The following is a 21239-nucleotide window of genomic DNA, read 5'->3' on the forward strand; positions in this document are numbered from 1 at the left end:
GTAAAATACAATAAAACATGAAAGAGCACTAAGTAAACAGCAGAAGATCATGGTAAAACATTGGTAATACCATCTCATATTTATTGACATACCAATTTAGAGTGTGAGCGACATACATCTGGATGACATCATTAGGACAGATAATAGAAAGCCCTCTTCTTACTTATGATGGAATTCACAAGGCCTAAAGATGAAGAGAGAGATTCTTCCCAATCAGAAATCATCTACACATAGTAATCTGAGTAACTTATCATGTATTAATAATTGGTTATTATTTTCTCTTCTTTAGCTTATACAGTATAATTTAAGATTAAATGCACTAAAAGCAAAGCACTCTACCTAGCATTCTGGGAGATTGAAAGTGAACCTCACTTGGTCCCTCCAGACATGATTTAAAGGGGTTGACATTGCAATAATTCATGTCAAGATGGTAAGAGCTAAACGTGCATGGATTTTAATGAATCGGGTATGGAAGAAGACTCACAGAGAAGGCAGGGAAATGTCATATACAGTTTACAGAGAGAAAGGTAACAATTAAGAGGAAAGGGATCACAAATAGCCTCATATGCCTTAAAACCCCTCGTTTTGTTTTTAAAGAACCACCACCAAAAGGGGATGAGCTCTGTCAGTCCCTTCCTCCGTCGTCTGCTTCCTACCATCCTCCAAATACTATCCCCAAACACTTTGGAGGCAGGGAGTAGATGGAGAGGCAGCTAATCAGAGTCTGAGAAAATGATGATCTCCTCTGGATCACATTGTGTGGCCACCATCATCTTATAAGTACCAGGCTGGCAGGGTTGTGATTGGTGGATTTGGGACCGTCAGGCTGGAAATGGGAACACAGAGGGAGCTGGTCACCAGGCCATGGCAGGAGAGACCCTGTATTTCTTGAAGATGACACTGTATATATGTGAAGATGACTATCTGACTTGGAATAAAAATAGATATAAGAGAAAGTAACTAGGGACGCCTGGGTGGCTCAGTTGGTTAAGCAGCTGCCTTCGGCTCAAGGTCATGATCCCAGCATCCTGGGATCAGAGTCCCACATCGGGCTCCTTGCTCAGCAGGGAGCCTGCTTCTCCCTCTGCCTCTGCCTGCCATTCTGTCTGCCTGTGCTCGCTCTCTCCCCCTCTCTCTCTCTGATAAATAAATAAATCTTTAAAAAAAAAAAGAGAGAGAGAGAGAGAAAGTAACTACATGGGATTTTGGTTTTCAGCATAAACAATATCCAGCTTTCAGAGGCAGTAGAGAATGATGGTGCAGTACACAAGCCTTGGAGAAAGATTAGAGAAACTTGGTTCTGCCTCTCCTAAGGTGTATGAGTCTGGGCAAATTATTTTGCCACCCTAAATTTGCTTTATCATCTGCAAAATCCTTAGAGGATGGTTGTTAAAATTTAATTTATTTAAATCACTTAGTTCCCAGCACATGTGAGTTGTTATTTCAAAAGGATCAAGATGATAGCATTAAAATATCTCCCAGAAAACAATGGTTAAAAATGGAATCCAGGCATTCAAGGTTCGGTAATACACACACTTCTGGCTTTATCATGACTCTGACAGATTTTCTCCTTGGTGAACTCAATTGATTAATTTCCATGTAACCTCAATTGAGATACCCAGAAGGAAGAGTAGGAGGCAAGCCTTAAAAACACAGGGTTTTATGACTTGCATCTGCTGCTGTCAGGAATTGCCCACAATCCTTTATAAGCCCAGGGATTCATGTGATTACAGTCTTACATCCCCAACGTAATTACTGATTTCTCTTCTTTCACCTACTCTGCAGTGTTCTTAAGATCCAATGAGGTTGAAAAAACAAGACTTTTATTGCTGTAAGTGACCTGAATTGCATGATTTTTATCTTCCTCTTTAGAAATAGTGGTAATAAAACATGGGCACATCCTACCTCTCTTCTTGGGACTATGGGAGACGAATAAAATAACTGGAAGCAAGTAGCACATTTGTTTTCAGCTTTGGTGTTCATTCTTCTGCAAAAGCCGTAGTTATTTTTGACAGTGCCCCGCTCACTTCCACAGCTCCCATCGGGAGCAGTGCCAAGACCAACCAGACTTCAAGCTACGTTCCTGTGGGCCTCTCATCCCTGCTCCTGCCAGCTTTCTCAGGACAGTTCCTTTTTTTCTGGAATGTCCTATCACAATCTTTGGATGTCTAAACTCAAATTAGGGCAGGCCCTGAATGATTTAAAATTTGGTAATTATGAAAAAGAGTCGACTCGTTTGCTAAGGCTGCCACAGTAAAGTCCCAAATCTGAGTGGCTTAAAACCACAGGAGCTTATCCTGTCCCCAACCCTCTCCAGTTCTGGGAACTGGATGTCTATAATCAAGGTGTCAGCAGGGCCATTCTCCCTCTGAGGCTCCTTTCTTGCTTCTTCCTTGCTTCTAGGGGTGGCTGTGGATTCTTGGCATTTTTTGGTTTGCAGTTGTATCACTCCAGTCTCTCTGCCTGTTATCACCTGGTAATCCCCTGTGTGTCCTTCACATGGCGTGTTCCTCTTCTTATAAAAATATCCAGCATTACTAGATGAGGCCCTACCCTAATGACCTCATCTTCACCTGATTACACCTGCAAAGACCTAATTTTCAAATGAGGACACATATACACAGACTAGGACTAGGACTACAATACTTCTTTTGGGAGAGAAGAATTTAATCTTTATAAGGAATTTTATAAAGTGTAATATTAACACAAGCATTAGATGTTATTTTTCACATGTATATTTCCAAAACTGCTTGAAAATAATGCTTTAAACATAGTAGAGTATTACAATACACACTGATTAGAATTTAATTGGCTTTTATCCCCACATTGATATAAGTTATATTATATTTCCATTATATAATAAAATAAAGCTCTAACTTACAGAAGATATCTGAGCCTAGTGGCAATTATAATTATCTAGAGGGATGAAAGGGATTTTCCTGGAAATCATGCTTAATTTCCTGTTAAATTGAGTGCAAAGTGTTGGAGTCAGGAAATTCTAGATTGTTTTACTTTCTGGTATTTTTTCTTTAGTTTCTTAAATCACTGTTTCACCCTTAGAGGCTCAGTTGATTTTTTTCACCGTGTCACAGCTTTGGAAACAAGTGTTTGCTAGTTATTTATAAAAGTCTCCTGGGTGCCTGGGTGGCTCAGTTAACTGGTTAAGCAACTGCCTTCGACTTAGGTCGCGATCCTGGAGTCCCGGGATCAAGTCCCGCATGGGGAGTCTCCACAAGGAGTCTGCTTCTCCTTCTGACCTTCTTGCATCTCGTGCTCTCGCTCTCTCAAATAAATAAATAAAATCTTTAAAAGTCTCCTAAGTACCCAACTGAGAGACCAATTACATTGATTTGGAAATCAGCCTGACCAACTCTCTACATGCCTGATTTTGGAGAACTATCTTCAGGGAAGATTTTCTTGCCCTTTCTGACCCTCTTTTCCCTCCATTTATTAAAGGGGAGATTTAAAAATGCAGCATGTAAAAATTTCTTTCCAAAGCAAAGTGATTTTTGCTTTTTATGATGCAGCCATGCCCTCACAGAGCATTCCATATGTAATCTTAACATACACACAGTAAGAACACCTATATTCACCACTAACTCCATATAATCTTATATCTTAAATTAGGTGAAAACAGGTATAATTATGTAGGAATTAAACCCCACACTTATTTTGTATACCTATAATATATACAGAAAATACAAAATATATTTTTCAGGATTATGTAATGATAATGATATTTGTGATTATCATGCCATTTAAATAGGAACTTAATCTAAATTAAATTTTGGGTCTAGAATCTGGGAATTCTGATTCTCAGGCCGAGATTTCTTGACAAAATGCCATACTGAGGCTTATTTTCAACTATAGTGCAAAGGACATAGTCATTATTCCTCAGCTATTTAAAAAATGTTTTTGTGTTTTCAGATGCTCCTTCTCAGCTAGCTGGAGTAGTTCTCTAACTGATGCAGCCACTTACCAAACCTGCTGCAGTAGCCAGTGTTCATCACATTTAGCATACACAAAATTTATGCCTCAACAATGCCTAAAACTTTTTCAAACTAAAGCTCTGAGTTTTGTAAATTTTACTTAATAAATCAATTAAGCTATATTCATTATAATCCCTGGAGGGTTATCTGGCAAGAAGATGCTCTTACAACTAAATTGTCTAATTGAAATATGTTCAATCTGTTTGGAATTGCCAGGGAAGCATTTTACTGTTGAAGACCAGCAAAACTTGGATGGGATTTGGATTCATCTAACAACTTGGGAGACAGATGGTGTTAAAAAGATACAGATGTAGCAGCTTCCATTGATTCTTAATATGCCCCTTTTTCGTTGTCTTAAGCATTTTCATCAGCAAATGAAATACTTGTTTTGCTAAAGTCAATGGTTTGCATATTAAAATGGGAGAAAAAAACAAAATTCAATAACTAAAAAGTTGGGCCATTCTTGCCAGAGGAAGGAAATTTTCCTGAAAAAAAAAATCCTTTATTTTAGAAAGCATGATTATAACATTACTCATTAATTCATTTTCATATTTATTTATCCAATAAATAATTTTGAGCACCCATCATGGTAGGAACCATGGTAGCCATTTAGATATGGGTATAAATATAATTAAGCTACAATTCCTGCTCTTAAAGAACATTTTAAGTAGAATATGGGTAATGAATGAGAAAGCTCCAAACAAGTTAAAAAGTGGAAAATGCCATAAAAGATAGAGTGCTGTCAAAATCCAGAGCTGGGAGAGGCTGTTTTTGGCCAAATTTATGGGAACAATAACATTTAAAATAGAATTTGAATACTAGGCTGGTTTCAATAAATGGAGATGAAAAGGTAGAAAGACATAGCAGTCCTTGGAAACTTAAAGAGACTAGACCCAACTCAAAGCAAGCAGAAGAAAAAGCAACTCAGTAGAGCCCAGATAACACTGGGAAAACTTTTAGGTTTGAACGATTAAAAGATATGAACTTTACTAACTAATATAAGAAACCCTTAAAATTTTTTTTGCGTGGAAGAAGTTTATTAAGAGATGGTATATAGAATAGTTTGAAGGACCAAGGAGCCTAAGGCTGGGTGATTTTAGTTACTGAAATTATCTAAGACAAAAAAGTAAACATAAAGATGAAAATCATGTGGAGTCAATATAAGTTTACAGGAAAACATTATGAGGCTTGATAATTGATTAAAAGGGGACAATGTTGGAATGAGATCACATGGTGGAGAGGGTTATAAGACAGAATGTCAAAGAAAACCCAGAGTTAAAGCCAAGGGCACAGGAAATGAGCAGCTGTCCCATCGAAAATCGAAACTCAGGTGGAGGCACTTGTTTGAGAAAGACTATGCGGCATATTTTGTGTTACTTCAAACAGCATTATTCAATCAGAATAAAATATGATAACATATTTCATATAGCTCAAAATAATGATCTCACCACATAAACAATACAAAAATTATTAAGTATTTTATGTTACATTTTGTACTATGTCTTTTTTTTTTTTTTAAGATTTATTTATTTGAGAGAGAATGTGAGAGAGAAAACCTGAGATGGGGAAGGGGCAGAGGGAGAGAAACCCAAACAGACCCCATGCTGCGTGTGGCACCCAACACAGGGCTGGATCGCATCACCCCAAGATCATGACCGAAGCTGATATCAAGAATCCAGCACTTAAACAACTGAGCTACTCAGGAGCCCCTGTACTATGTATTTAAAATCAAAACATATCTTACACTTACTGCACATTTCAATTCATATTAGGAACATTTCAAATGCATGACAGCTACGTATGGTTAGTGGCCACCATTTTGGACAGAGTAGTTTTAGAAACTTCATGTGAAAATATTGAAGAAGTTGGGTTGCCAGTGTGGCTCAGTCAATTGAGCAATGGACTCTTGATCTCAGGGTGATGAGTTTAAGCCCCACCTGGGATCCATGTGGAGCCCACTTAAAAATATATATATATCTAAGAAGTTGAATGGAAAGTTATTACCTTCAGATGGAGTAACTCATGTCTATAGTGGTAATTGATAAGAGTGAATAAGATCATTAATAGAATGAAGAGAAATATAAGAAGATCATAGATATTTTCTTGGTAATATCTATAGTTCTGTGTTCAGGAGACATAAGAGCAATAAGTGGAGAAGAAAAAAATATTAAATAGGTAGAGGAAGAAACAACACAGGGAGGGATCATGAAAACCAAAGGAAATGGAATATTTAAGAATTTAGATGTACAGAACAGTCAACTAACAAACATTACAAGGAATTAAAAGAATGAAGATTGAAAAACAAACACTTGATAATTTAAATATTAGTGTGCTTGACAGGAACAAGTTTAGTGATAAGTTCCAATCACCTAACAGGAGTGTTTTGGAGAATACAGACAGACTGAAACAATCATGTACCTGATTTTCAAAATCCATTGTACGAATTGATGGGAACAATTGAGGACACAAAACAAGATGGTCTGCATGTGAGCTGAGGTCCTGGAGACAGGAAGTTCAATATCCTTCCAAGTTGTTTTGTTGTGAAAATAAAGAGATGTTGCAATATTTTGAACACCTATAAGGGATGAGGTTTTGTTGTACATTTGTTCATTTAAGTCTGTCAGGGACAGGCACATTTCAATAGGCTAAAGAGTCAGGAAAGAGTATAGATACCAGGAAAATAAAAGAATAATTCAGGGAGGAAAAATTCTAAAGTAGAGACATATTTCTTTTCTAGAGTTAGAAAAAGTAAAAACTTACTAGATGTATAAAAATATGTATAAAACATAATGAAAAGAAGAGGTAACTAGAATAAGGTCATTTGCCTTAGGCTTTAATTAACATAGGAGAGAGAGTCATTTGTACAAAAATATAGGGATAGAAATAAGATTTTCATGAAAGCAGGAAATATTTTCTACATACTAGAGAGTCACCTGGAGAAAAAAAAACATTGGGAAAGTAGCCATAATATCATAGCATGTGTGAGCAGTGAGTGCAATTAACCAATCCAATTGCTTAGGAATTTGTTCCTTTGCTTTCAATTATGGACTAGGACATATCTGCATTTGGTAATTAGCATGGCCAAAATTCATCAGGACAAGGATTGCTGATTCATTTATTAATCTGGTTTTTTTTAAAATTCCACACAAATATTCTATGAACCTGTTATGCCCAAGGCACAATTCTGGATACTTGTAGTACAGAAGTAAACACCATATATTTCCTGTCCTTATGGAATTTATAATCTGATGAGACAGAAATTAAATATGTAGGCTAATACAATATGTTACGGTGTTGTAATACAGCATATACCCAGGGTTGCTGGACTGCATAGGATAGTTCTCTAACACTTAGATTAGGAACAACTAAACAGTGATTAACAAAGAGTTAAGATGTGTCTGGGAAAAGCTCCGGAGGTGGGTGAGCCATCAATACATGAGTGGTGCTCAAGTATTTATTGAGGATGTATTTTTGGCCCAGCTTTTTATACCATATTATGGCTGAGAAAGTCTATTTAACTTGAGTTTGGAATATCAGCGTCTATGCTTTTCAAAACAAGAGAACTACAGAGTAACAAAGTCATATAGAACTTACGTGTGCCGAGCTGCATTGTATCAAAACGTACAGTAACCCACAGAAGTTCTTACTAATTTTGAGGTGGAAATATGTACCCCACTTCTCCCTCTCATATACCTACTTCCAGTTTGTCACCAAATTCCACTGGATACTCCTTCAAAATGTATCCCGAATCCAGTCACCTGTCAAGTCCATTGCTACACTGCTGTCAAAAGTCACCATCATTTCTCACTTTACCATGCAATAGACTTTTAGCTGGTGCCAGTGTTCCAAGTTGTGCCCTCCCCTTAACATGCCAAAAGTCAGGTTTGTCACTCTGCTGCTTAAAATCCCTTACTAGTGACCTATTTACTCATAATAAAGGTGAGCTCTTACGACGGCTTTCCATATTCAGCATATCCTGTTCTTACCTAGATGGGATCATCTACTAACACTTTCCCTGCCCCCTTTGACCTCACCTCAGCCATAATAGTTTTCTTGCCATTCTGTAAATTTTCCAGACACTGTTTTCTCAATGGCACCTACACTAACTGCCCTTATTTAAAACCACAAACTGCCTGCAAAACCTTCCTCTGCTCACATGGCAGATCTTACTCTCTCAGCCCTGATTGCCCGACTTAGCACCTTCTAACATACTTTTGATCTGCTTGTTATTTTTATTACTTACTCTGTGTCTCCCTTCATTAGAAAATAAGCTTCACAAAGACAGGTATGTATCACATGTGCCTCCAAAATGACTTCTCATGGCACATGCTATATATATATATACACACACACACATATACATATACATATACATATATATTTATATTTATATTTATGATAAAATACTATTTATTCTCAGGAGAACACAAATCCTTTTTTCCATGAAAATGTATACAACCCCACATTTATGGCAATGTCCTGTTGTACAGAATTATGCACTGCACTCAGGGTGCCTGCGGGGCTCAGTAGTTAAGTGTGTGATTCTTGATTTCAGCTCAGGTCATCATCTCAGGGTGGTGAGATCAAGGTCCACATTGGGCTCCCCACTGGGTGTGGAGTCTGCTTGATAGAGTCTCTTTCCCTCTGCCCCTCCCCCAACTTACCCTTTCTCCTTCTCTCTCTCTCTCTGAATAAGTAAAATCTTAAAAAGAAAATTATGCCCTGCACCATCCCTGAACACACAATGGTAAGTTCTCTGGCTAACATGTGGTGTAGTTCAAGGTTACAGAGAATCTCGGCAAGTTTATGGTATTAATTTAATGAAGAGGAAAAAGTCTATCTAAAAATTACCACAATAAACTATGTTGCAGAGATTTAAGCGTGCACAACATTAGAGCTAAGAATTTGATCAGATTTTGAAAATTGTGACTTCCTCAGAGAATTAATTCACTAAGCATGTCTTCCGTGTCAGGAGCCAGACTTGAAAATAAGATGAAGTGACTAAGGGAGGGAAAATGCCTTAAACCTCAAAGGAACTTAAATTCCAAGGGGTAGGAAGGGAGTTGTCTGAGGAAAAGATCCAATGGCAACAGCAATAGAAAGAGATGAAGCTAAAACAGAAAAATCTGTAAAAACAGCAAAATCGGAAGCTACTTATCTAGGCTAGGCATCTTAGGAAATTCACCCACATTGGTAGTCTACTTAGTGTTATTATCCATGATTGTAAGACTAGGCAGAGAAAGGTCGATCATCCTTCAAATTATATGTCTGGGTTATATACAACTGGGAAGCCTAGAATGGGTACATTATTAACCCTTTGGCCATTCAAATGCAATCTGTGACAGGTGCACCTCTTTTTCCTTCCTGGGTCCCTTCAGCTGTTCCTCACTGAAGCCATTCCACATCCATCCCTACCCTGCTACATAAATGCTAATTATAATAATGTTAATAATGTAACAATAACACTAGTAACAGCAATGGCCATAGAAATGTTGAGTTAGAGACACCTTTGGTTTCTTTTATCTAGAAAGGGAGTAAGTTATCAGGGTCAAACCTGCCATCTCTATTCTATTCTGTAATATCATTTTCCGGGACATTACCTTCTTGCCATCTCCATTCCAGCCTGATTGTTGTTGTTGTTGTTGTTGTGTTTTTTTTTTTTTTTTGACCGTTCAAGTACATATTCTTTTCTTTTCACCAACATGTATATCTATTTTATCATCTATTACTTTTCATATATATATGTATGAATGTATAGACATAATGTTTCATGTTAAATTACCAATGATTTTATCTGTTTAAATCTATTTGTCTATGTCTATATAGGCATTACAAACCAATCCTGCTAAATCTTGAATTCATCTCTCTATTTTAACCACTTATCACTTCAGAAACCTAATAAAAGTCATCTAGTCTACTTCCTTCAGTTTCTAAGTGAGGAAACAAATATGAAGAATGTTAAGTAATTCACCTAAAATTGCTCAAATTATTCATGAAAAAGTCACGTTCAGAAAACAATAAAATATATTAATATGCCACTGTGGGCATACCATTGTTCTTTTTATAACATACTCTATTCTGAACAGAGCAGAGAAAATTAGATGTAAATTTAATAGCAAGGGGAATTTTTCACTCAAATTAACTACTTAGGATTTAGAGGTTTTTCTAATTTGTTTTGTTTTTGCAAGAATGTTTTTCCCTTCTCCACAATCCTTTTCCTGCACATTGCAGGCTAACCCAAAGCTATGCTGCAATTTTGCAAAAACACCTGATTGTAGTATATCTCAGAGATATCCATTATTCCTGAGGCAAGAACAGTACATTTCAAAACAACTTAATATGCAAAGTAGTCATCTGTTTACTATAGCTTCTTCACCCTTCTCTTTGCACTTGAATGGGTTTCAAGATAAGAAATCTTGAAGAATGATAATCTTGATAAATGTTTTCCTCAATGACAAGAATTCTTCAAACTCATCTTAAACGAGCAATCGATATTCATTGCTCAAAATCAGAATTATTTAACCTTTACGTGAGGAATCCAATCTCCCTTCTACCTTGCTCTGTATCATTTGTAATAAGGCTGGAATGGTATCACACTTTGTCAAAATAGATTTGAAATGGAGGTATCCTACAAAATGTATGAATAAGAAGCAGATAAGTACACATATTACAAAATGAAAATTGTCCACTGTCTCTCTGTAATACACACACAAGCTGGTGAACACACAAGGCAAAAAAGTGGTGATTGCAAGTTCCAGTACATGGTGAAACCTGTGTTGTCACTTGATCCTTAGCCCAAGACCACACAGGAGACCACCTAACTTCAGGCAAATCTCAGAAATTAATGCCTTTTCCGTAGGTCCCATGGTAATCAAGAAAGAGAATTTCATGAATCAGAACAATTTTAGTACAAGGACAATAAAGAGCCTTGGAATCCACGGGCCCATCTAACTTGAGCATATCTTGCATTTTCATAACTTTATGTCTTTCTCAGACCATTTCTCCTGTCTGGAATGCTGGTTTCCCACACTCAATTATCACCTCCATTTCCAGCTTCTAATTTATATCTTTTTATAGCATTTTATATATACTCCATCATGTATGAAAATAATTTGTTGTATAGTTACCACCCTGCATTGATGGAAACTCCGTGACGGGGAGGACGGTTAGGGATGTATCTCTGACCTCTGACCACCCTGAGTGGAGGGCCTGCACACACTTCCCAATTAGTGAATGAATGTGAAAGTACAATGTAGGTGTCTAGTTACTACCAGCTGAATTGAATTGATTAGGCCGCTGAAAGACTCAGCTCTCTCAAGGTCTCCCTTGTGAAATGTCACTACAGGCTTAGACAGCAGTGATGAATCATGGCTTCTGAGAGACCATGTTTAAAATAAGCCTCTGTTGCCTGGGAACAAAGCAAGTCCCACTGGCAGCTTTATGGATTATCTTATCAAATTTGCTGATATCAGCAGGAAACCCTATGAGTACCAGATAGAAAAAGACAGTAAAAAGGGAAGGAGAAAACATCATAATCATGATGGTCATTTGTATAGAATTTTACCTTTTCTGTGGGCCAGCATGGCTCAGTTAGTTAAGTGCCTGCCTTTGTGAGCTGGGGTCTGAGCTGGGGTCATGGTCTCAGGATCCTGGGATGGAGCCCCATGTTGGGTTCTCTGCTCAAGGGGGAGTCTGTCCCTGCTCCCCACTTGTGCTCTGTCTCTCTCTCTCATACATAAATAAAATCTTTAAAAAAAATGAATTTTATCATTTTCATATACTTACTTCACCTCTGAATCATTTTGTGCAAGTAACAGATACTATATTATTGGTGGTGGTCGTGTTGTTACAATTACATTTTTATATTCTCCTGAAATGATACAAAGGACCCTGAAAACAGTACCAATATGTTTTCTTGCCTTCCTGTTTTCTTTTCTTGTGGATTTTCACTTTTTAACCTATCCCCTTAGCTCACAAATCATAATTCTGTTTTAGGTCAATTTTATATCACGATGAAGAAATAGGTACTCATGGCAAAATACTCTCTATTCATAAAGACATCTAGTCAGCTTTCCCCCTGGGATTAAACATCCATGTAATTCACTAGGAGAAATTAACTTCTAAGATTATTTTAAAGTTAGTTTTGAAATTATCCTCCTTAGATATGTATTTTAATTTAATTTAATTTAATTTTTTTTCAGTGTTCCCAAATTTGTTGTTTATGCACCATACCCAGTGCTCCATGCAATATGTGCCCTCCTTAATACCCGCCACCAGGCTCACTCTACCCACCCCTTCCAAAATCCTCAGTTTATTTCTCAGAGTCCACCATCCTTCATTGTTTGTCTTGCCCCCCGATCTCCCCCAACTCACTTCTCTTCTCTATCTCTCAATGTCCTCCGTGCTATTCCTTGTGCTCCATAAGTAAGTGAAACCATATGATAATTGACTTTCTCTGCTTGACTTATTTCACTCAGCATAGCTATGTATTTAAATTATACACATATAACAAGTTCATAACCCTTTAAACAGCAGGTTTGGCTATTGGCTGGAAAATTGTTTTAATGGCTAATGACTAATTTTAAGCACGTGATATATATTAATGTCTACTTTCTTTTTTTTTTTTTCAAAGTTTGTTAGTGAAGAAAGTTCCTACTCTGCATAGATGAAATGAGTTTTCATGAAACTGTTTCTTCTAAGCTAAATCTGTAAAGGGAATCTTGAGTCAAGGGAGACACTTAGTTCAAAGGAAAATGCTCAGAAGAAAAACTATTATCATTCTTCACTAAAAGCTAGAATGAAATTACCCTTAAGTACTCTCTCAGTCAGGGTGCAACTCAGGAAAGAGAAACACTAGGAGTATGATGGAATAAAGGCTTTATTATAGGAGTTGGATATGACACAACTGTGGAAGACGCTAAAAAGTAAGGTGGAGCATGGGGAGACTAGAGAATTTTAGAAAGAATTTTAGAAGCTTAGAAAGTTGCTAAGCCACCCTCCTGAAGCATCGGCAATGATGCACAGGTTAGGGCTTGTGCGGGGATCTGGGAAGCCAGGCATGTCCATCTTGGTGTGTGACCACAACAGGAAGCTGATGGCCAAGTCTTGGAGTGCTATTGTTGCTGCACCTTGTGGTGAGCCTCTGTTGTAGGGCCCATAGTCAGGAAGAACTGGACATAAAGCATGGGTAAATGATGATACACTGAAACCCATGGGCACCTCTTGGTCTGTCTCTCAGTGCATCTAATCACTATGACCTTCAGAGAGGACTGACTTCTGCTTCACCTCTGCCTTCTGCATCTCACACAAATTTTTATTTTGTCAACTCTAACTGGGAAGCATCAAGAGAAGGAATTCTAGAAAATGCAGTTCCAGCTTAGCCAAGTTGATTTAGGAAAAACAAATCACAGACTTTTTAGTTCAAGTTTCTTTGAAGCATTAGTGTATCAAAATCATTGGCTGACTTATCTGATTTATTATAACTGAATTATAACTGAACATATTTACTAAACATTACATATAATTGATAATATCAGTAACCAGGGAGGAAAATTGATACTAACATCTCACATTTATATCAATATAACAAGAATCCCAAGTACGTAGGACACTATGGTTATCGAAAAATAATTATTTAAATCATATGATATGTTGACTTTCTCAGTTTGCCACATTTGAACTAATTCTATTTTATAGTTCAATTTATCCATCACCAAGGATCAGCCTTCACCAGGAAGCAGATTTTTGAATTTTCACTATGAGAACTGGAAACAAATGGCCCCTAAAATAGCCAGAAATGCAAGATGAAACTTATTTATGAGCAGTAAGTGGCAATGTCAATGTGTCTGAATTAATGCTATATACTGGGATGTTTTTAATCTCTAATATATTAACTTATACAAATGAAAATACTGTTCAAACCAGGCCTCAGGCCACTCAATATAAAAACATTAAATATAAAGTTGTTTTAAGAAATATCAAGAACAGTGAACACAGGTGGGTGCTACAAAAGAGGAGCTTTGGGCAACTTGACTGACATAAAGGATGGATATTAATCATTCTTTCTTTCCCATGAAAAGGAAATCAAGAATATGGAAAAAACCCTTAACTATGTAATATTACCTACAGGAGGCTTTGGCAAGGATTCGAATGCTATATGCTATCAGACTGTGGTTTACACAGTCTGATTTCCAATGTCTTTTTTTTTTTTTTTAACCAATGCTATGGCAAAGTATGTCAATCAGTTGTAAATGAAGCAACATTTCTATATCTCTGTTACTGTTATTAAACCTATCATCATCCATTTTAAATCTCGCATGGATCCATGTTCTCCATTCTGTCATTAACATCCTTATAAAGTTTATCTCTAGCTTTTCTCTTCAGGATTTTTTCTCAATACCATCCCTTATACATCTTCTCTCAGTGAAAATAAAGTCTCCTCTCCTGCTTCTCATAAGTGGGATGTACATGCTGACCTCTGTGCATCTTGTCCTTTGTGTCAATTCTGCCTTTCTGATTCCAACGCCTCTTTTCCCTGAAACAGTCCCTAATCCTCTGAGAGAAACAATATGTCTGCCTATTATGAATCCACATGTCAGATTACTTGTACACAGCTAGGTTCCTTTTTTAAAAATAGGTTTTATATTTTCATTATCTTTAGATAAGTTCTTAACCCTTATTAGGTATTTTTTAATGGGAAATATCTTAATTTCCCCCCTTTATCTTGAAAACATGATATAAAAAATGACATCCTTTTAGAATCTGTGGTGTCAGTAGTCTGTTCTTAACTTGTTGCTATTTGATTCCTGGCTATGAACTGGGCTTCATTCGGTACATGGAAAGTGAAATTTTTGGTCAAAAGAGCTTACATCAAAATGATTATATTAGGATATCATATAACCAAACCTATAAATTGCAGTTTATGAAATCACTTATAATATACTCTCCACTGGAATGGAATCTTCCAGAATTCAGTAACTAAATCACATCAATCTTTATATGTCTATCATCTGGGATGGTGGCTATGTTGGTTCGTTCTTTGAATGATTTTGCCTAGAGCATCGAACAAAGTAAGATTAAATGAACACTTGAAAAAAATGGATTGTTAATGCTCTACTGGAAGTTGAGTTTAGATGGAGGAATAACTGGGGGAGGCGTAGGCACTGTCTTTATTAAGGGAGATTCAGGACAGTTATTTGCATTGACAGCATGGTTGCCAGGTCCACTTAACAAGCTGTTTGTATTAACCGATTGGCAGGATGATATAGAGCCCTCTTGAACATCTCAAGTAACTCCTTATTTCTAAAATGACCACTTCGAATTAGCTAAAGATGATACAAGAAAGGAGACAGAATGTCTGGGGAGGACAAGAGAAGGGATGGGGAGAAAGGATAGAAAACAGAATGCAAGGAAAGGGGAGGCAGAAAGGAGGGGGAAAGATGACAGGAAGGAGGAAGGCAAAGAAAGGAAAAAAGAAAAATATTTTCAAAGAGGTCCATCTCAAAAAGAATATGAGTACATTAGACAAGCAAATATATTTTAAATGTATTTGTATAAGACCATACATGTTTTAAAGTTTTGCTTCTAGTTTTTTACTCTCCATTTCTGAGGGTTAAATCAGGTATATATCTCAATTCATGACATATTATCAATGACTTGTATAAGACATTTGTTTTGTTTTCTTTTGTCTTTGTTTCCATCATTATACCTTCCCTCTATAGACAACAGTTTTGATTGTCTGATATGTTTAGTTATATCTTTTTTTAATATTTTCTTTTAAAATGTGTTTCTTGTTTCATATATTCATAATGCATGTTATTAAACCATATGAATGGTGTCTTACATAAACATCTGATTGTGTCCCTTGTTTTTTAATTAGCAGTGTTTTAGGACCCACTGATATCACTGTGTATACATCTAGTCAGTTGCTTCTAATTTCTCTGTAGTACATGCTGTTATGTATCCACTACATTTTACCTACTCCCTACCCTCCTGTCCCCGGTGAGGGACACCTACATGTAATTCTGTACCAACACAAAGAATATTGCAACAGAATTCTCATCTCTTTCTCCTTTTGAACCTGTATTAGAACTTGAGATATATATTCTAACATGATTTGACTAGGTCATAGGTATAGTCCGGGTATTGAGAAACTGCTTTCCAGAACACTCATACCATTTTACACTACCATCAGCAGTTCATATTTTGGTTGTGGGAAACTTACCACAACCAAAAATTCTAGAATGCATGGATATTTGTAACTCTACGGTCCATACTATAATGATTACATCTCCTTTATACTTCAACAGATGAATGGATAAAAAATAAGTGGTCCATATATACAATGGAGTATTACTCAGCCATCAGGAAGGATGAATATCCAACTTTTGCATCAACATGGACAGAACTGGAGTTGATTATGCTAAGTGAAATAAGTCAAGCAAAGAAAGTCAGTTATCATATGGTTTTATTTATTTGTGGAACATAAGGAATAGCATGGAGGACATAAGGAGAAGGAAAGGAAAAATGAAGGGGGGAAATCAGAGGGGGAGATGAACCATGAGAGATTATGGACTGGGTGTCCATAGCACTGGGTGTTATATGCAAACAATGAATCATGGAACACTACATCAAAAACTAATGATGTGGGTGCCTGGGTGGCTCAGTGGGTTAAGCCGCTGCCTTCGGCTCAGGTCATGATCTCAGCATCCTGGGATCGAGTCCCGCATCGGGCTCGCTGCTCAGCGGGGAGCCTGCTTCCTCCTCTCTCTCTGCCTGCCTCTCTGCCTACTTGTGATCTCTCTCTATCAAATAAATAAATAAAATCTTTAAAAAAAAAAAAAAACAAAAAAAAACAAAAAAACTAATGATGTACTGTATGGTGCTTAACAACATAATTTTTTAAAAGCTCTAATTTCTTTAAATGCTTAAATTGTGTGTAACTATGAGACCTTTAATAATTTACTTATTTTCTGATATTTTCAGTCTTCCATTCAATCAGCCAATCAAGCTATTCATTTAAACATTACTAATCAAGCACCAACAATGTACTTAGCTTATGACTATATGACCTCTTGTATATCTTTCTTCACTAGAAGTGGAACCTCTATAGTAAGTGTTACGAAGATGGTAGTCAATATGTTGTGTTGGCTATGTTCTCAGAAAGCTCTTGGGGTTTCAGGGAATTTTCCCCTGAGAAAAACAAATTAATTTGAGACCTAAGGGGAATTGATTAGTCATAAAAGCAAGGTAGAGAAAAAAAAAATCATTGGGTTGAGGATAGCAAGAATGAAGTATATTTTGCATAGAGGAAAAAAAAATAAGAGCAACAGCGATGGGAAAAAATTACCCCTAAACTGGGATCCACTGAGGCAAAGAAGTGCCATAGAGCAGAGAGGACTATGGTATTAGTAGAAGACTCAGAGAATCAGGATGGTGATGCTGGACCAGGTAAGACACTGCAGGACTTGAAAACCACTTTGGATTAGAGAAGAATATCTGTAGATAGTATGGGAATATTCAAGTACTAGAAAAGAGGTGGGGAGAGAACTTCAGAGATCTCTTCCAGCCCTTCCATCCTGTTTCTTTTAAATCTGTCCTTCTAATTAGATAACCACTAGCCACATGTGGCTACAGAGCACTTGTAACATGGCTAGTCTCAATCAAAATCTGCTGTAAGTATAAAATACATGCTAGATTTCAAAGACTTCATATAAAAAATTTAAAATATCTTATTAATAATTCTTACATTGATCATATGTTAGGACAGTAATATTTAAGATATATTGGGTTATATATTGTATTTACAAATTAATTTTGCCTATTTCTTTTTACCTTTTTAGTGTAACTACTAGAAAATTTAAAATTACATATGTGGCTCTCATTACTTATCTATTGGATGAATGTTGCTCTAAATAATTTTCTTTCTGGGAACCACAGAATGCTGAAGATTCATCTAAGAGTGAAGATTTTTGCTGACAAAGGGGGAAATTTCTTTGTATTGAATCTGAAACCTATAGCAGGTTGCATTCAGCCTTGAGATAATTCCAACCAGAATCCCAGGAAGAAACCATCTAACTAGATTATATGCTGTGCAGACTTCAGCAGAGCAGTTCAGAAGATTATGTGGGAGTTAAAATATATGCACATATCCCATTATATAGCAACAAGATATGTGCTCAGAGAAAACTCCCACACACCACTTAGAATACTGGCTTAAATTTTTTCATCAGTAAAGTAATGTTGAATAAAGGAGGGGGAAAAAAAAAAAAAACCCAGCAGTAGTACAGTGAATGCCACATACTGTAGTTAAATGGAGAGGGTTGTTTTGCTGAAAATAAATTTTCATGAGGGTTTTTTTAAAAAATGTCTGGCCAGGAATTTTTTCCTTTGATATGGCCAGCTAAAAAACCCGTTACTTCTTACTGAAATTTTATGATCAACTCTGTATATTTGAAATAATTTGAAGAACATTTGTTAAATTCTGTTTTTTGCAACCTAGCTGAATAAACTTTACTTATGACCTTCAAAGACCTCATGGTCCAATAGAGGAGATTGGTGCACAAAGAAATGAAATAGTGTAAAAAGTTAAAGAATCAAATTACATCTAAAATGCAAATATAACATGATTTTGTCTGCCAAGAAGCATGTAATTATACTGACTTTATTTTTTCTTAAAAATCAAATGACTACTGAAAACTGTTAGCTGCCTTAAAAAAAACTGTCTCATATGAGCTAAATATGTGAACTGACCCTTAATTTAAATAAATTAATATTTTATTTGAGGACCTGTCAAGAACAATGTAGTACAAACGTTTTTCTACTGACATTTTATATTTTATAATTATTATGTGGGTATCAAGGAAGCAATATTTTTTCCAATCTTTTTGAGTTTTCTGTAAAAAGATTTTACAGACTTTCCTAGTCAGGCTCTGACACGATTATGTATATAGAGTGTAATTGATTTGCAGAAGAGATGGACCATGAATGGCAGTCACTGCAGACTTGCCCCTCAGTGCCCCACTTACTTAAGCCATGATACAGATTTTGCTGGGGAAAAGGAAGTCTGCTGTTTTGACTCTATGCATTTCTACTGGTGGCCAGCTTTCATATTTCTTTTGAAGTACTGAACTATAACTATGGCTTGTAGGAAATTTCTAACTCTGAATCAGACTAAATGGAAAGGTTGAAATTAGCTATTTATATTTCTTAACTTTTTAAAATATTATTTCAAAATCTATTTTGAAAGGAATATAATATTGCATTTTATATTCAGGTGGCAGGTAGGTCGGATGGGAGTTTTTCACTTTTCTTCAGATCCTACAGGATGGGTAAAGTGTCAGAATATATTTTTTTTCCATTTTCCTGGGTTTTATATTTTTGCTTAGTACCTGACCTTTGAAGGGAATAAGGAAGATTCATTCAGTAAACTGACTAAATAGGATAATTAAAATATAAATAAACATCATTAAATTTTTAGAATTTTAAAAATATTAGAAGTCTAGCCTGGGTAAGATGGAGTAAGTACCAGTGATTCTGTATTTTGCACTGAATAAAGTCTGGACAGAATACACAGAGCAGCTCTTTGAGGATTCCAAAAAGTACTAAGTAAATTGGGAAAGATGTCTGGAATTCAATTACCAATGATTTGGTAGTGACTTTACTATTTTTTTCCCAATATCTCCCAGTCAACACTCCAGTGGGCACAATGGAGTAGACAGAGAGAGCCCAAGAGAAGCCCTCTAAAACTGGCACAAGTTGCAGAGAGGGAAAACATACTATTCACAGAGAATGTGGAAACTCCCTGTAGTATTCTTTTTTTTCTCATCCTATGGCCCAGCTCCTAAGCAATCCTATGGCATAATGGGAGCCTACAGTAGCCAAAACTATAAGCAGAGGAAACTTCCTCCACCTTCAGCAGAGGAGATGTAATTCCATGAAGGTGGGACCAACCATCATTGTTTTCTGTCTTGTTTGTCCTTCCATTATTTGGCTCATGATGGCATACTTCAGGAGAACACTGGAGAGAAGGATAAGTTCTAGTTTTCTAGATGAAAGACAAAATAGAGGACCTTCTCTCCCCTGGTCCCCAGGAACCAGAACGTATAAGAAGGTCATGGAGAGCAAAAAAACTTGGGAGAAAGTGTTGGGCTCATTCCCAAGCTTCAAACTTGTGGAGCTGATACTATTTAGCAAATGAGAACTGACTAGATACACCGCTGCCCATGTCTGAAGCTGGCCACTAGATGGCATATATACCAGATGGATCCAAGTAGCCCTGTGAACGTTTTGAAAAGTTTACTATAGGCATTGGAACCACAGACACAGGAGGCCAGTTGGAACTTAGAACCTAACTGGGTATTGACTACACAAACAAAAATGTCAACACTTCTGAGGACTTAAAGAAGACCCAGAGCTTCATAATGTAGCGTTCAAAATGTTAAGATACAACTAAAATTTCTTGACATATGAGCTACCATGAAAATCTCAATTTACATGGAAAAATACAATCAATAGATACAAATGGTGAAATAACAAAGATGTTAGAATTATCTGACTCTAACGCCAAAAAAAAAAAAAAAATAGAAAAAGTACTAAATGAACAGAGATGTAAAGAAGAACCAAATAGGAATTGTAGACCTTTCCACACAATAACCAAGATAGAACCAAAACCCCCCTTGACCAGCTCAGTAGCAGAATAGAGGAGACAGAGGAAAGAATCAATGCACTTGAAGAAAACTCAATAAAAAATATTCAATCTGCACAATAACAACAAAAAGAAAGATTAAAAAATGAAAAAAAAAAAAACCTTAGAGATTTGTGGGAAAATAACTACAATGACAATAACAATAACAAAATCTAGCATTCATGTCATTGACCTCTCAGAAGAAGAGGAAAAAGGCAGTGCATAAGAAATATTTAAAGAAATAATGTCTGAAAATGTCCCAAATTTGGCAAAAGAACCAGACCATGGATCCAAGAAGTTCAATGAAGACCAACCAGTATAAACACAAACAAATTCACATTCACACATACCATAATAAACTGCTAAAAATTAAAGGGAAAGAAAAAAAAATCCCAAAAGCATTGAGAAAAATGACACATTACCAAGAGGAGACCAGCCACAGAGACCAAAGAAGTGACACCATAGTTTTAAAGTGCTGAAAGAACTCTAACCAGTGAACATACACTTCAGGAATAAAGATGAAATAGAAACACTTTCGGACAAAGGAAAACTAAGGGAACTCATTG

Source organism: Mustela nivalis (genome assembly GCF_964662115.1).
Source record: "Mustela nivalis genome assembly, chromosome: 1".
NCBI classification, from domain to species: Eukaryota; Metazoa; Chordata; class Mammalia; order Carnivora; family Mustelidae; genus Mustela; species Mustela nivalis.